Below are 13910 nucleotides of genomic sequence, written 5' to 3' on the forward strand. Positions count from 1 at the left end.
GAAAGCTGATCCGAGAGCAGCAGTACCTTTTTTTTGTCTTTCCATCCTATCAGTATTGACAAACGCCTCAACGACGTGACCGTTCCCCCTGCGTGCTGTTTAGGGAAACACGTTACAAACTCGGCCGTTGTAGGAAAGATGATCGATAAAACACTCAGAAGCGTAAATTCCATCGCTATCTGGAAACTGGGCCCAGGTTGTTAGCTTAGCCTAGACGCGCTCCGGTTGTTAGCCTGGCCTAGACGCGCTCCGGTTGTTAGCCTGGCCTAGACGCGCTCAGGTTGTTAGCTTAGCCTAGACGCGCTCCGGTTGTTAGCTTGGCCTAGACGCGCTCAGGTTGTTAGCCTGGCCTAGACGCGCTCCGGTTGTTAGCTTGGCTAGACGCGCTCAGGTTGTTAGCCTGGCCTAGACGCGCTCCGGTTGTTAGCCTGGCCTAGACGCGCTCCGGTTGTTAGCCTGGCCTGACGCGCTCCGGTTGTTAGCCTGGCCTAGACGCGCTCCGGTTGTTAGCCTGGCCTAGACGCGCTCCGGTTGTTAGCCTGGCCTAGACGCGCTCCGGTTGTTAGCCTGGCCTAGACGCGCTCAGGTTGTTAGCCTGGCCTAGACGCGCTCAGGTTGTTAGCCTGGCCTAGACGTGCTCCCGTTGTCCAGAGGTCAGCAAGGGTCAGGTTTAGAGAAAGTGTCCTGAACTGACTTGGCCTACCACCACAGCCGTTTAACCTCCACAGTAATGGTTGCTGTGAAGTGTAGATAAAATATAGCCTTAGCATTTTATTTTCTTCTTGCATGTAAACAGTGAGGCCTAGATAGCACACGTGTTTACGTATGGTTAACCTAATCAACGTCCATATTTAGAAGAAAGGTTTCGTCTACTAACTCTGAATTGTAATCAATAGCTCTTCACTGGCTTTGTGCTGTCAGTGTTCTAAACTCTTCAACAAACCCTTCCGCACAGGCTCCTGGTTTCTACATGTCTGAAAAGGAAAGGAAAGTGCCTGTTTTCTAGCACAGCTACCTCAGAGCCAAGTTGCTTTTGTTTCTAGTGAAAACACTGCCTTGGCTGTAACCTGACCCTCCCACAAGTAGAGAGAGAGAGAGAGAGGAAGGAAGGAGTACGAACTCGGGTCGTATTCATTAGGACACACAAATGAAAACGAATGTGAGTGTTTCTTATTGGACACCAGGTAGTAGTCCGTCCCCTCGTTTCCGTTCTGTTTCTTCCGTTTGTTGCCTAATGAACACAACCCAGGCCTATTGTTTTGGGTAACTGGGTCTTTTAGGTTCACACACTCCTCAGCTGAACAGTAAAGGAGAAACCAGGGGGGGGAGAATAACTTGCAGTTAGTTAGCTGGAGAGGATTCAGGTTTAGTTAATCATTACTGACTCATTTAAATACTCGTCCAGACTGTCAGCTCCATTAGGCAATGTTTGGACATAGTCCCATGATGACTAATACGTAACCCAAATGGCACCCTATTTGCTATGTAGTGCACTACTTTAGACCAGGGCCCTATGGTCAAAGGTAGTGCACTATATAGGGAATATGATGCCATTTGGGACGCAAATCTGTAATCCAGCTTTGTTTCATCACACTCTAATATGAATATAAGTTTTAGAATATTAATCTTTTAAGCTACAGAACCAAGGTAATGTAATTCAATCATCGTTGGTGAGTTGTGTGAATAACATGCTGGTGTTGTGTGAATAACAGTCTGTGTTCCCCTGGTCCAGTAGACTGACTACATGCTGGTGTTGTGTGAATAACAGTCTGTGTTCCTCTGGTCCAGTAGACGACATGCTGGTGTTGTGTGAATAACATTCTGTGTTCCTCTGGTCCAGTAGACTGACTACATGCTGGTGTTGTGTGAATAACAGTCTGTGTTCCTCTGGTCCAGTAGACTACATGCTGGTGTTGTGTGAATAACAGTCTGTGTTCCTCTGGTCCAGTAGACTACATGCTGGTGTTGTGTGAATAACAGTCTGTGTTCCTCTGGTCCAGTAGACTGACTACATGCTGGTGTTGTGTGAATAACAGTCTGTGTTCCTCTGGTCCAGTAGACGACATGCTGGTGTTGTGTGAATAACAGTCTGTGTTCCCCTGGTCCAGTAGACGACATGCTGGTGTTGTGTGAATAACAGTCTGTGTTCCTCTGGTCCAGTAGACTGACTACATGCTGGTGTTGTGTGAATAACAGTCTGTGTTCCTATGGTCCAGTAGACTGACTACATGCTGGTGTTGTGTGAATAACAGTCTGTGTTCCTCTGGTCCAGTAGACTACATGCTGGTGTTGTGTGAATAACAGTCTGTGTTCCTCTGGTCCAGTAGACTACATGCTGGTGTTGTGTGAATAACAGTCTGTGTTCCTCTGGTCCAGTAGACTACATGCTGGTGTTGTGTGAATAACAGTCTGTGTTCCTCTGGTCCAGTAGACTACATGCTGGTGTTGTGTGAATAACAGTCTGTGTTCCTCTGGTCCAGTAGACTACATGCTGGTGTTGTGTGAATAACAGTCTGTGTTCCCCTGGTCCAGTACACTACATGCTGGTGTTGTGTGAATAACAGTCTGTGTTCCTCTGGTCCAGTAGACTGACTACATGCTGGTGTTGTGTGAATAACGGTCTGTGTTCCCCTGGTCCAGTAGACTACATGCTGGTGTTGTGTGAATAACAGTCTGTGTTCCCCTGGTCCAGTAGACTACATGCTGGACTGGAGCTTCTGCAGTGTTATAAAACCCAAACACACATAACAATCATCCTTTTGTTGTGGGTCCCTGGGAAGTCATTGAAATGGCCAGTTAACCACTGCGCCACCCGGGAGGCCGTTAAGGGAGCTGTACTGCAGCGCCAGCTGTGCCGCCAGAGACTCTGGGTTCGGGCCCAGGCTCTGTCGTAACCGGCCGCGACGGGGAGGTCCGTGGGGCGATGCACAATTGGCCCAGCGTCGTCCGGGTTAGGGAGGGTTTGGCCGGTAGGGATGTCCTTGTCTCATCGCGCACCAACGACTCCTGTGGCAGGCCGGGCGCAGTGCGCGCTAACCAAGGTTGCCAGGTGCACGGTGTTTCCTCCGACACATTGGTGCGGCTGGATTCCGGGTTGGATGGCGCTGTGTTAAGAAGCAGTGCGGCTTGGTTGGGTTGTGTATCGGAGGACGCATGACTTTCAACCTTCGTCTCTCCCGAGCCCGTACGGGAGTTGTAGCGATGAGACAAGATAGTAGCCACTAAAAACAATTGGGGAGAAAATGGGGTAAAAATAAAAATAAAAATAAAGTGTTTCTATGTTTCTATTCTTGAGGGAATATTCTTATTAGGTCAGTATTGTATAATAAACATTTTTATTATAATTTTTTCCCCATTTGCAATACAGCTGAATTGAGCTGTTTTAGAAATATATTGTTCCTTTCAATAGATTCAATCATTCACATGCAAATGAGGCCTAACTGCCATGTATAATGACATCACCACGTAAGATTTGATACAGAAGCAGGTGTTTTTCATCCACTTGAGTGATAAGCCCTCATTGAAAGCCAACACCCCCACCCCAAAGTGCCTGAGATCCATAACCTCTCCAGTGCCCAGCATTTTCCCTTAAATGTCCTGGGGGTTAGGCAGCCGTGCCCTAGGCAGTCCTGGGGGTTAGGCAGCCGTGCCCTGGGCTGTCCTGGGGGTTAGGCAGCCGTGCCCTGGGCTGTCCTGGGGGTTAGGCAGCCGTGCCCCGGGCTGTCCTGGGGGTTAGGCAGCCGTGCCCCGGGCAGTCCTGGGGGTTAGGCAGCCGTGCCCCGGGCAGTCCTGGGGGTTAGGCAGCCGTGCCCCGGGCAGTCCCGGGGGTTAGGCAGCCGTGCCCCGGGCAGTCCTGGGGGTTAGGCAGCCGTGCCCTGGGCAGTCCTGGGGGTTAGGCAGCCGTGCCCTGGGCAGTCCCGGGGGTTAGGCAGCCGTGCCCTGGGCTTGTCCCGGGGGGGGTTAGGCAGCCGTGCCCCGGGCTGTCCTGGGGGTTAGGCAGCCGTGCCCCGGGCAGTCCTGGGGGTTAGGCAGCCGTGCCCCGGGCAGTCCCGGGGGTTAGGCAGCCGTGCCCCGGGCAGTCCTGGGGGTTAGGCAGCCGTGCCCTGGGCTTGTCCCGGGGTTAGGCAGCCGTGCCCTGGGCTTGTCCCGGGGGGTTAGGCAGCCGTGCCCTGGGCTTGTCCTGGGGGGTTAGGCAGCCGTGCCCTGGGCTTGTCCCGGGGGTTAGGCAGCCGTGCCCTGGGCTTGTCCCGGGGGGGGGGTTAGGCAGCCGTGCCCTGGGCTTGTCCCGGGGGGGTTAGGCAGCCGTGCCCTGGGCAGTCCCGGGGTTAGGCAGCCGTGCCCTGGGCAGTCCCGGGGTTAGGCAGCCGTGCCCTGGGCAGTCCTGGGGTTAGGCAGCCGTGCCCTGGGCAGTCCTGGGGGTTAGGCAGCCGTGCCCTGGGCAGTCCTGGGGGTTAGGCAGCCGTGCCCTGGGCAGTCCCGGGGGGGGTTAGGCAGCCGTGCCCTGGGCTTGTCCCGGGGGGGTTAGGCAGCCGTGCCCTGGGCTTGTCCCGGGGGGTTAGGCAGCCGTGCCCTGGGCTTGTCCCGGGGGGTTAGGCAGCCGTGCCCTGGGCTTGCCCCGGGGCGGTTAGGCAGCCGTGCCCTGGGCTTGTCCCGGGGCGGTTAGGCAGCCGTGCCCTGGGCTTGTCCCTGGGGCGGTTAGGCAGCCGTGCCCTGGGCTTGTCCCGGGGGCGGTTAGGCAGCCGTGCCCTGGGCTTGTCCCGGGGGCGGTTAGGCAGCCGTGCCCTGGGCTTGTCCCGGGGGCGGTTAGGCAGCCGTGCCCTGGGCTTGTCCCGGGGGCGGTTAGGCAGCCGTGCCCTGGGCTTGTCCCGGGGGCGGTTAGGCAGCCGTGCCCTGGGCTTGTCCCGGGGGCGGTTAGGCAGCCGTGCCCTGGGCAGTCCTGGGGGGGAAGCCACAAGCACGTGGCGTATGGCAGATCAGGCATGGTCAGTGGAAAGGCCTTAGCAGCCAGAGATTTGTAATGATGTAAGTCTAGGTGAAAGGATCATCATCTAGCCCAGCTCACGTGAGAGGGGTCTGCTTCTGTGCTGCTAAAAGCCTAATCTGCATGTTTCACATTCCCCCATGTTAAGCGTTATGGATCAGGATTGGAGGTGGATGCTGTAGGCCTATTTTAGTATATTTTTCCATGCAGGTTGGAGTTAACCTTGTTCCTGGATTTGTTTGTGCCGTCTTGCCAACTCTTATGGTTGAAATTAGCACAGGGTTGGCCTGGAAGACAGCACAGACAGATCCAGGATCAGGCTGACCAGGACCAGTACATCTGAATAGTGGGTTATTTTGGCTGGCAATTAGATGTTCTGGGCCCTGCAATCTGGGCCCAGCCCCTGGTCCTCTGCTGTACTGTACTATCTGGGCCCAGCCCCATGCAGAGGGACCTAGCCTAATTATAGTGTCATGTTAATTGGACAACCTGTTGATATGACAATTTAACAGAACCATACCGAGACAAAGTGTTGATGACCAACCAAGAATCCGACCAACACCCCTGGTGAGACAAAACCGCGTCTCGTCAGTGAAGAGCACTTTTTGCCAGTCCTGTCTGGTCCAGCAACGGTGGGCTTGTGCCCAAAAGCGACGTTGTTGCCAGTGATGTCTGGTGAGGACCTGCCTTACAACAGGCCTCCAGCCTCTCTCAGCCTATTGCGGACAGTCTGAGCACTGATGGAGGGATTGTGTGATCCTGCTGTAACTCAGGCAGTTGTTGTTGCCATCCTGTACCTGTCCTGCAGGTGTGATGTTAGGCTGTACTGGTCCTGTGCAGGTGTTACACGTGTGCTGCCACTGCGAGGACGATCGACTGTCCGTCCTGTCTCCCTGTAGCGCTGTCTTAGGCGTCTCACAGTACGGACATGGCCATATCTGCAGTCCTCATGCCTCCTTGCAGCATGCCTAAGGCACGTTCACGCAGATGAGCAGGGAACCTGGGCATCTTTCTTTTGGTGTTTTTCAGAGTCAGTGGAAAGGCCTCTTTAGTGTCCTAAGTTTTCATAACCGTGACCTTAATTGCCCACCATCTGTAAGCTGTTAGTGTCTTAACAACCGTTCCACAAGTACATGTTCATTAATTGTTTATGGTTCATTGAACAAACATGGAAAACGGTGTTAAAACCCTTTACAATGAAGATCTGTGAAGTTATTTGGATTTTTATGAATTATCTTTGAAAGACAGGGTCCTGAAAAAGGGACTTTTTATTAGTTTATTTTTCTTAGCTTTTTAAAGCATTTTTGGTTAAGTGCTTGTAAGTAAGCATTTCACTGTGAGGTCTATTCGGCGCATGTGACAAATACAATTTGATTTAGTGCACTACTTTTGACCAGAGCCCTACATCGACCTTGAATTCTCCATCTGAATCCATCCATACAGACTTTACAGTGATATCACTAACAGTCCATGAGAGAAGCTATTGTAATACTCCATCCATACAGTGATATCACTAACAGTCCCTGAGAGTAGCTATTGTAATACTCCATCCATACAGTGATATCAGTAACAGTCGCTGAGAGAAGCTATTGTAATACTCCATCCATACAGACTTTACAGTGATATCACTAACAGTCCATGAGAGAAGCTATTGTAATACTCCATCCATACAGACTTTACAGTGATATCAGTAACAGTCCCCGAGAGAAGCTATTGTAATACTCCATCCATACAGACTTTACAGTGATATCACTAACAGTCGCTGAGAGAAGCTATTGTAATACTCCATCCATACAGTGATATCACTAACAGTCCATGAGAGAAGCTATTGTAATACTCCATCCATACAGACTTTACAGTGATATCACTAACAGTCCCTGAGAGAAGCTATTGTAATACTCCATCCATACAGACTTTACAGTGATATCACTAACAGTCCCTGAGAGAAGCTATTGTAATACTCCATCCATACAGACTTTACAGTGATATCACTAACAGTCCCTGAGAGAAGCTATTGTAATACTCCATCCATACAGACTTTACAGTGATATCACTAACAGTCCCTGAGAGAAGCTATTGTAATACTCCATCCATACAGACTTTACAGTGATATCAGTAACAGTCGCTGAGAGAAGCTATTGTAATACTCCATCCATACAGTGATATCAGTAACAGTCCATGAGAGAAGCTATTGTAATACTCCATCCATACAGACTTTACAGTGATATCACTAACAGTCCATGAGAGAAGCTATTGTAATACTCCATCCATACAGACTTTACAGTGATATCACTAACAGTCCATGAGAGAAGCTATTGTAATACTCCATCCATACAGTGATATCACTAACAGTCCATGAGAGAAGCTATTGTAATACTCCATCCATACAGACTTTACAGTGATATCACTAACAGTCCCTGAGAGAAGCTATTGTAATACTCCATCCATACAGACTTTACAGTGATATCACTAACAGTCGCTGAGAGAAGCTATTGTAATACTCCATCCATACAGACTTTACAGTGATATCACTAACAGTCCCTGAGAGAAGCTATTGTAATACTCCATCCATACAGACTTTACAGTGATATCACTAACAGTCGCTGAGAGAAGCTATTGTAATACTCCATCCATACAGACTTTACAGTGATATCACTAACAGTCCCTGAGAGAAGCTATTGTAATACTCCATCCATACAGACTTTACAGTGATATCACTAACAGTCGCTGAGAGAAGCTATTGTAATACTCCATCCATACAGACTTTACAGTGATATCACTAACAGTCCCTGAGAGAAGCTATTGTAATACTCCATCCATACAGACTTTACAGTGATATCACTAACAGTCCATGAGAGAAGCTATTGTAATACTCCATCCATACAGACTTTACAGTGATATCACTAACAGTCCCTGAGAGAAGCTATTGTAATACTCCATCCATACAGACTTTACAGTGATATCACTAACAGTCCCTGAGAGAAGCTATTGTAATACTCCATCCATACAGACTTTACAGTGATATCACTAACAGTCCCTGAGAGAAGCTATTGTAATACTCCATCCATACAGACTTTACAGTGATATCACTAACAGTCCCTGAGAGAAGCTATTGTAATACTCCATCCATACAGACTTTACAGTGATATCACTAACAGTCCCTGAGAGAAGCTATTGTAATACTCCATCCATACAGACTTTACAGTGATATCAGTAACAGTCGCTGAGAGAAGCTATTGTAATACTCCATCCATACAGTGATATCAGTAACAGTCCATGAGAGAAGCTATTGTAATACTCCATCCATACAGACTTTACAGTGATATCACTAACAGTCCATGAGAGAAGCTATTGTAATACTCCATCCATACAGACTTTACAGTGATATCACTAACAGTCCATGAGAGAAGCTATTGTAATACTCCATCCATACAGTGATATCACTAACAGTCCATGAGAGAAGCTATTGTAATACTCCATCCATACAGACTTTACAGTGATATCACTAACAGTCCCTGAGAGAAGCTATTGTAATACTCCATCCATACAGACTTTACAGTGATATCACTAACAGTCGCTGAGAGAAGCTATTGTAATACTCCATCCATACAGACTTTACAGTGATATCACTAACAGTCCCTGAGAGAAGCTATTGTAATACTCCATCCATACAGACTTTACAGTGATATCACTAACAGTCGCTGAGAGAAGCTATTGTAATACTCCATCCATACAGACTTTACAGTGATATCACTAACAGTCCCTGAGAGAAGCTATTGTAATACTCCATCCATACAGACTTTACAGTGATATCACTAACAGTCGCTGAGAGAAGCTATTGTAATACTCCATCCATACAGACTTTACAGTGATATCACTAACAGTCCCTGAGAGAAGCTATTGTAATACTCCATCCATACAGACTTTACAGTGATATCACTAACAGTCCATGAGAGAAGCTATTGTAATACTCCATCCATACAGACTTTACAGTGATATCACTAACAGTCCCTGAGAGAAGCTATTGTAATACTCCATCCATACAGACTTTACAGTGATATCACTAACAGTCGCTGAGAGAAGCTATTGTAATACTCCATCCATACAGACTTTACAGTGATATCACTAACAGTCGCTGAGAGAAGCTATTGTAATACTCCATCCATACAGACTTTACAGTGATATCACTAACAGTCGCTGAGAGAAGCTATTGTAATACTCCATCCATACAGACTTTACAGTGATATCACTAACAGTCCCTGAGAGAAGCTATTGTAATACTCCATCCATACAGACTTTACAGTGATATCACTAACAGTCCCTGAGAGAAGCTATTGTAATACTCCATCCATACAGACTTTACAGTGATATCACTAACAGTCCCTGAGAGAAGCTATTGTAATACTCCATCCATACAGACTTTACAGTGATATCACTAACAGTCCCTGAGAGAAGCTATTGTAATACTCCATCCATACAGACTTTACAGTGATATCACTAACAGTCCATGAGAGAAGCTATTGTAATACTCCATCCATACAGACTTTACAGTGATATCACTAACAGTCCCTGAGAGAAGCTATTGTAATACTCCATCCATACAGACTTTACAGTGATATCACTAACAGTCCATGAGAGAAGCTATTGTAATACTCCATCCATACAGACTTTACAGTGATATCACTAACAGTCCCTGAGAGAAGCTATTGTAATACTCCATCCATACAGTGATATCACTAACAGTCCCTGAGAGAAGCTATTGTAATACTCCATCCATACAGACTTGACAGTGATATCACTAACAGTCCCTGAGAGAAGCTATTGTAATACTCCATCCATACAGTGATATCACTAACAGTCCCTGAGAGAAGCTATTGTAATACTCCATCCATACAGACTTTACAGTGATATCACTAACAGTCCATGAGAGAAGCTATTGTAATACTCCATCCATACAGACTTTACAGTGATATCACTAACAGTCCCTGAGAGAAGCTATTGTAATACTCCATCCATACAGACTTTACAGTGATATCACTAACAGTCCATGAGAGAAGCTATTGTAATACTCCATCCATACAGACTTTACAGTGATATCACTAACAGTCCATGAGAGAAGCTATTGTAATACTCCATCCATACAGACTTTACAGTGATATCACTAACAGTCCCTGAGAGAAGCTATTGTAATACTCCATCCATACAGACTTTACAGTGATATCACTAACAGTCCATGAGAGAAGCTATTGTAATACTCCATCCATACAGTGATATCACTAACAGTCCCTGAGAGTAGCTATTGTAATACTCCATCCATACAGTGATATCAGTAACAGTCGCTGAGAGAAGCTATTGTAATACTCCATCCATACAGACTTTACAGTGATATCAGTAACAGTCCCCGAGAGAAGCTATTGTAATACTCCATCCATACAGACTTTACAGTGATATCACTAACAGTCGCTGAGAGAAGCTATTGTAATACTCCATCCATACAGTGATATCACTAACAGTCCATGAGAGAAGCTATTGTAATACTCCATCCATACAGACTTTACAGTGATATCACTAACAGTCCCTGAGAGAAGCTATTGTAATACTCCATCCATACAGACTTTACAGTGATATCACTAACAGTCCCTGAGAGAAGCTATTGTAATACTCCATCCATACAGACTTTACAGTGATATCACTAACAGTCGCTGAGAGAAGCTATTGTAATACTCCATCCATACAGTGATATCAGTAACAGTCCATGAGAGAAGCTATTGTAATACTCAATCCATACAGACTTTACAGTGATATCACTAACAGTCCATGAGAGAAGCTATTGTAATACTCCATCCATACAGACTTTACAGTGATATCACTAACAGTCCATGAGAGAAGCTATTGTAATACTCCATCCATACAGTGATATCACTAACAGTCCATGAGAGAAGCTATTGTAATACTCCATCCATACAGACTTTACAGTGATATCACTAACAGTCGCTGAGAGAAGCTATTGTAATACTCCATCCATACAGACTTTACAGTGATATCACTAACAGTCGCTGAGAGAAGCTATTGTAATACTCCATCCATACAGACTTTACAGTGATATCACTAACAGTCGCTGAGAGAAGCTATTGTAATACTCCATCCATACAGACTTTACAGTGATATCACTAACAGTCCCTGAGAGAAGCTATTGTAATACTCCATCCATACAGACTTTACAGTGATATCACTAACAGTCCCTGAGAGAAGCTATTGTAATACTCCATCCATACAGACTTTACAGTGATATCACTAACAGTCCCTGAGAGAAGCTATTGTAATACTCCATCCATACAGACTTTACAGTGATATCACTAACAGTCCCTGAGAGAAGCTATTGTAATACTCCATCCATACAGACTTTACAGTGATATCACTAACAGTCCATGAGAGAAGCTATTGTAATACTCCATCCATACAGACTTTACAGTGATATCACTAACAGTCCCTGAGAGAAGCTATTGTAATACTCCATCCATACAGACTTTACAGTGATATCACTAACAGTCCATGAGAGAAGCTATTGTAATACTCCATCCATACAGACTTTACAGTGATATCACTAACAGTCCCTGAGAGAAGCTATTGTAATACTCCATCCATACAGTGATATCACTAACAGTCCCTGAGAGAAGCTATTGTAATACTCCATCCATACAGACTTGACAGTGATATCACTAACAGTCCCTGAGAGAAGCTATTGTAATACTCCATCCATACAGTGATATCACTAACAGTCCCTGAGAGAAGCTATTGTAATACTCCATCCATACAGACTTTACAGTGATATCACTAACAGTCCATGAGAGAAGCTATTGTAATACTCCATCCATACAGACTTTACAGTGATATCACTAACAGTCCCTGAGAGAAGCTATTGTAATACTCCATCCATACAGACTTTACAGTGATATCACTAACAGTCCATGAGAGAAGCTATTGTAATACTCCATCCATACAGACTTTACAGTGATATCACTAACAGTCCATGAGAGAAGCTATTGTAATACTCCATCCATACAGACTTTACAGTGATATCACTAACAGTCCCTGAGAGAAGCTATTGTAATACTCCATCCATACAGACTTTACAGTGATATCACTAACAGTCCATGAGAGAAGCTATTGTAATACTCCATCCATACAGACTTTACAGTGATATCACTAACAGTCCATGAGAGAAGCTATTGTAATACTCCATCCATACAGACTTTACAGTGATATCACTAACAGTACCTGAGAGAAGCTATTGTAATACTCCATCCATACAGACTTTACAGTGATATCACTAACAGTCCCTGAGAGAAGCTATTGTAATACTCCATCCATACAGACTTTACAGTGATATCACTAACAGTCCCTGAGAGAAGCTATTGTAATACTCCATCCATACAGACTTTACAGTGATATCACTAACAGTCGCTGAGAGAAGCTATTGTAATACTCCATCCATACAGACTTTACAGTGATATCACTAACAGTCCCTGAGAGAAGCTATTGTAATACTCCATCCATACAGACTTTACAGTGATATCACTAACAGTCCCTGAGAGAAGCTATTGTAATACTCCATCCATACAGACTTTACAGTGATATCACTAACAGTCGCTGAGAGAAGCTATTGTAATACTCCATCCATACAGACTTTACAGTGATATCACTAACAGTCCCTGAGAGAAGCTATTGTAATACTCCATCCATACAGACTTTACAGTGATATCACTAACAGTCCATGAGAGAAGCTATTGTAATACTCCATCCATACAGACTTTACAGTGATATCACTAACAGTCCCTGAGAGAAGCTATTGTAATACTCCATCCATACAGTGATATCACTAACAGTCCCTGAGAGAAGCTATTGTAATACTCCATCCATACAGACTTTACAGTGATATCAGTAACAGTCCCTGAGAGAAGCTATTGTAATACTCCATCCATACAGACTTTACAGTGATATCACTAACAGTCCCTGAGAGAAGCTATTGTAATACTCCATCCATACAGACTTTACAGTGATATCACTATCACTAACAGTCCCTGAGTCCCTGAGAGAAGCTATTGTAATAGGTCCTGTAGCTCAGTTGGTAGAGCATGGCGCTTGTAACGCCAGGGAAATGGGTTCAATCCCCGGGACCTCCCATACGTAGAATGTATGCACACATGACTGTAAGTCGCTTTGGATAAAAGCGTCTGCTAAATGGCATTTATTATTATTATATTACTCCATCCATACAGACTTTACAGTGATATCACTAACAGTCCCTGAGAGAAGCTATTGTAATACTCCATCCATACAGACTTTACAGTGATATCACTAACAGTCCCTGAGAGAAGCTATTGTAATACTCCATCCATACAGTGATATCAGTAACAGTCCATGAGAGAAGCTATTGTAATACTCCATCCATACAGACTTTACAGTGATATCACTAACAGTCCCTGAGAGAAGCTATTGTAATACTTCATCCATACAGTGATATCAGTAACAGTCCATGAGAGAAGCTATTGTAATACTCCATCCATACAGACTTTACAGTGATATCACTAACAGTCGCTGAGAGAAGCTATTGTAATACTCCATCCATACAGTGATATCAGTAACAGTCCATGAGAGAAGCTATTGTAATACTCCATCCATACAGACTTTACAGTGATATCACTAACAGTCGCTGAGAGAAGCTATTGTAATACTCCATCCATACAGACTTTACAGTGATATCAGTAACAGTCGATGAGAGAAGCTATTGTAATACTCCATCCATACAGACTTTACAGTGATATCACTAACAGTCGCTGAGAGAAGCTATTGTAATACTCCATCCATACAGACTTTACAGTGATATCACTAACAGTCCCTGAGAGAAGCTATTGTAATACTCCATCCA

Source organism: Oncorhynchus gorbuscha, linkage group LG14 (genome assembly GCF_021184085.1).
Source record: "Oncorhynchus gorbuscha isolate QuinsamMale2020 ecotype Even-year linkage group LG14, OgorEven_v1.0, whole genome shotgun sequence".
In the NCBI taxonomy this organism is placed as follows: Eukaryota; Metazoa; Chordata; class Actinopteri; order Salmoniformes; family Salmonidae; genus Oncorhynchus; species Oncorhynchus gorbuscha.